The 4,774-nt window shown below is 40.9% G+C and overlaps 1 non-coding gene across 1 annotated transcript; it reads right to left on the bottom strand.

The window, feature by feature from the left end:
- Positions 1–2,389: 2,389 nt before the first annotated feature.
- Positions 2,390–2,463, bottom strand: TRNAR-CCU. The gene has a single exon. It is a non-coding gene; the product is annotated as a tRNA-Arg (tRNA).
- Positions 2,464–4,774: the final 2,311 nt, after the last annotated feature.

Below are 4,774 nucleotides of genomic sequence, written 5' to 3'. Positions count from 1 at the left end.
CATGATGGCTAGAATTTGCTTTAAAATACCACAGAAAGTGCCAAGACCATTCAATGGGGGGGGGGGGCGGTTGTGGGGATAGTCTATTCACCAAGTGGTCCTGAGACAACCAGATCTCCACATATAAAAGAATGAAATTGGTCCCCTACCTCACTCCATATATAAAAATTAACTCAAACCAATGATCTCACTAGAAGAGCTAAAACTGTAAGACTCTTAGAAGAAAACATAAGAATGTATCTTTATGACTTGGGATTTGGCAATGGATTCTTAGATTTGATACCAAAAGCATGAGTGCCAAAAGAAAAAATAGATAAATTGGACTTCATCAAAATTAAAAACTTTTGTGCATCCAAGTACATCATCAAGAAGGTAAAGAGAAAACCCATCGAATGGGAAAAATATTTGCAAAGTATGTATCCAATAAGATTTTAGTATCCAGAATGTACAAAGAATTATTTTTTAAATGTTTTCATGTTCATTTATTTTTGAGAGAGAGAAAGAGGGAAAGGGAGAGAGAGAGAGAGAACACGAGTAGGGGAGGGGTGGAGACAGAGTAGGGCGGAAGATCCGAAGCCGGCTCTGAGCTGACAGCAGAGAGCCTGATGCGGGGCTCAAACTCATGAACCATGAGATCATGACCTGAGGCAAAGTTGGATGCTTAACTGCCTGACCCACCCAGGCACCCCCAGAATGTACAAAGAACTCTTACAACTCAACCAGAAAAAGGCAAACAAGCAATTAAAAAATGGGCAAAGGACTTGAATAGACATTTCTCCAAAGAAAGTAACAAGTGTTGGCCGGGATGTGCAGAAATTGAAATCCTCATACATTGCTAGTGGCAATATAAAATGGTGTTGCTGCTATGGAAAAAAACGTTTAGCAATTCCTAAAAAAAATTCAACATACAGGGACACCTGACTGGCTCAATCAGTAGAGCATGTGACTCTTGATCTCGGGGTCATGAGTTTGAGCCCCACATTGGGTGTGGATGTTACTTAAAAAACATCTAGAATGGGGGCGCCTGGGTGGCTCAGTCGGTTAAGCATCCAACTTCGGCTGAGGTCATGATCTCACGGTTTGTGAGTTTGAGCCCCGCGTCAGGCTCTGTGCTGACAGCTCAGAGCCTGGAGCCTGCTTCGGATTCGGTGTCTCCCTCTCTCTCTGCCCCTCCCCCACTCGTGCTCTGTCTCTCTCTGTCTCAGAAATAAACATTAAAAAAAATAAAACCAAAAAAACAGAAAAACCTAGAATTACCATATAATCAAGCAGTTCCAATCCTAAGTATATATCCAAGAGAAATAAAAGCATATGTCCATATAGATACCTGTATGTGAATGTTTAGAGCAGCATTATTTGTAACAGTCAAAAGATGGAAACAACCCAAATGTCCATCAGTAGATGAACAGATAAAAAAATTATGGTACAGCCACATAATGAAATATCTTCAGCCATAAAAAGGAATGAATTACTGATACATGTTACAACTTGGATGAGCCTTGAAAACATTGTGCTAAATGGTAGAAACCAGACGCAAAAGATCAAATATTGCATGATTCTTTTTATATGAAATACCCAGAAAAGGCAAATCCATAGAGACAGGAAGCAGGTTAGTGGTTGCTAGGGAGTGGCAGAGGGGGAAATGGGGAGTAATTACTTAACAGGTATGAGGTGTTCTTCTGGGATGACAAAAAGATTTTGCAATTAGAGAGAGAGGGTGGAGAATGTACTGAATTTAAATGATTAACTGCAGAATATCATTCAACCTTAAAAAAAGAAGGAAATCCTGTCACATGGTATAATGTGGATGGACCTTGACACATTACATGGAGTGAAATAAGTCAGTCACACACACACACACACACACACACACACGCACGCACACACACCCTACTGTATGACTCCATTTATTTGAGACGTCTAGGTGGTCAAAATTATGGGAACAAAAAGTAGAATGGTGGTTGTCAGGGGCTGAGGGGGTGAAGGGAAAGGAATGGAGAGTTGTTCAATGGGCGTAGAGTTTCAGTTTTGCTAGATGAAAAACTTCTAGAAATCTGTTACACACACAACAATGAGAATATAGTTAACACTACTGAATGGCACACTTAAAAATGGTTACAGTTGGTGGGGGAGCCTGGTGGCTCAGTTGGTTGGGCATTGACTTCAGCTCAAGTCATGACCTCATGGTTCGTGAGTTCAAACCCCGCACCAGGCTCTCTGCTGTCAGCACAGAGCCTGCTTCAAATCCCCTTCCCCGCCTCTCTCTGGCCCTCCCCAGCTCACGTTCTCTCTCTCAAAAATAAATACACATTTAAAAAAAAATGGTTAAGAGGGTAAATTTTATAGTATGTGCTTTTTATCGCGATTAATTTTTCTAACGTCGACTCCGTGCCCAACGTGGGGCTTGAACTCAATGACCCTGAGATCAGGAGTCACATGCTCTACCAACTGAGCCAGCCAGGCGCCCCTCACAAGTTTTTAATTTAAAAAATGGTTAATTTTATGTTATATGGAATTCAGCTAAATTAAAAAAAATAGCACAGCAAAAAAAAGGGGGGGGGATGGTAGCTGAAACAAGATTAGCAAAAAGCCAGTAACGGTCGAAGCTGGGTGATGGGTACATGAGGATTCTGTTTACGTACTATTCTTTCTGCTTTTGTGTATGTTGTAGATAAAATTTTCCAGAATTGAACACAGAGAGGGGCACCTGGGTGACTCAGTCAGCTGACCATCCGACTGGTAATTTCGGCTCAGGTCACCATCTCAGGGTTCGTGGGATCCAGACCCACATCGTGGGGCACCATGCAGACAGTATGGTGCCTGCTCTGGGTTCTCTCTCTCCCTCCCTCTCTTTCCCTCCCCTGCTCATGCTGTCTCTCTCTCTCAAAATAAGTAAGCATTGTAAATAATGGTTCTTTAAAAATCAATAAATAGATAAACAAATAAGTAAAATAGAGAAAGCATGTTGGTAAAATGGTAGCAATAAAATACATACTGTCTGTTTTCAGACATTTCCTTGGTCTAAAAGTTTAAAGTTAATTATACACTGGTAAATTGCTAGTATGTGCTAGTTTGGAGTGAACAATGGCATAAATAAGTAAGTAAGTAAGTAAGTAAATAAGTAACTGACAAGGAAGCCAGAGAGTGTTGGGAACAATGATGTCTAAGGGAACATATTCATATAGTTGTTCTTATGATGTGATAATCTGCCTTTTAAAATGGCGTGCTGTCGGGGCGCCTGGGTGGCTCAGTTGGTTGAGCGTCCGACTTCGGCTCAGGTCACGATCTCGCAGTCTGTGAGTTCGAGCCCCGCGTCGGGCTCTGTGCTGACCGCTGGGAGCCTGGAGCCTGTTTCAGATTCTGCGTCTCCCTCTCTCTCTGACCCTCCCCCGTTCATGCTCTGTCTCTCTCTGTCTCAAAAATAAATAAATGTTAAAAAAAAAAATAAAAGAAATAAAATAAAATGGCGTGCTGTGCCCAAGAACTGCTGAAAGCTTGTAAAAGATCACCAGGAGAATGAAAACATGATAGTCAGGGAATTAATGCATAGGAGGCATTTACCACCTAAACGTCACACTGAAATTCATTGTCCTCCCCAGTGACTGCAGTTTCTGTGACATTCAGAAATACTTATTAAATGCATGCACCATCAGGGCCTCCCTACTGAGCAATTCTAGAGAAGGCCAATCACATCCTAGACTATTCGAATGGCTCCCTGCCACCACCACCCCCCCCCCAGAAGTGTGGGGACAGTCTATTTAGCAAGTGGCCTTGTGCTGGATAAACTCATCCTCCTCGCTCCCCAGGGATACTTGGGTTGAGAGAAAAGTTACGAACAAGCAAATAAACAAAATAAACCAAAACCAGACTCTTACAGGCCTCATAAGGCCTGAGTCTCACAAAAACGAGTGTAAACAATTAGAGGCTTTGATTTCTCAAAACTCAGAAGCTGAATTATCTAGAGTGAAATAATAATGGTTTCTGAAACCGCTGAATTAAAGAGTAGCTGTATGTTGTCGAGCAAGGTGTTTGTGTTCCTCTCTCTTCCCCAATGAATCTATTCAGAATGGTTCCTTCAGAATAAGCTACAATTAAAATATATATATATATATATATATATATATATGAGGTGATGGTTACATGTATATACAGATATATTAATATATATATAACAAGTGTGCTTTATTATTTATAAATGCAGCTTAATAAAGTTGAATGTGTGTATATATATACAAAATATATTTATATACCATATATGTGTGTATAAACACTATATATATATACACTATATACATAGATGATAGATGATAGATAGATAGAGGATAGGTAGAGATAGAGATAGATATTCGTGTGTGTGTGTGTGTGTGTGTGTGTGTGTGTGTGTGAATGTTGGCATGCCTGAATGCTCAGTCTTTGGACTTCTTTAGCTTCTCTTGCATCCTTTGATGATCTGTCTTGTTTTTTTCAATGTTTATTTATTTATTTTGAGAGAGGCAGAGAGTGATCAGGGGAGGGGCAGAGAGAGAGAGAGAGAGAGAGAGAGAGAGAGAGAATCTCAAGCAGGCTCCTCACTGTCAACACAGAGCCCAACCGAAAGATCAGGACTTGAGCCGAAATCAAGAATCACATGCTTAACCGGCTGAGCCACCCAGGCACCCCTCCTTGATGGTCTGTCTTATCCAGTGTTCATGACTTTATATTCCATCTGTACTAGCACTGTCCAATAGAAATATAATGTGAGCCTCATATATCATTTAAACTCGATTAGCCAAGG

The sequence above is a fragment of the Leopardus geoffroyi genome, chromosome X, assembly GCF_018350155.1.
Source record: "Leopardus geoffroyi isolate Oge1 chromosome X, O.geoffroyi_Oge1_pat1.0, whole genome shotgun sequence".
Lineage (NCBI taxonomy): Eukaryota > Metazoa > Chordata > Mammalia > Carnivora > Felidae > Leopardus > Leopardus geoffroyi.
This window is presented reverse-complemented; position numbering and strand designations above follow the sequence as displayed.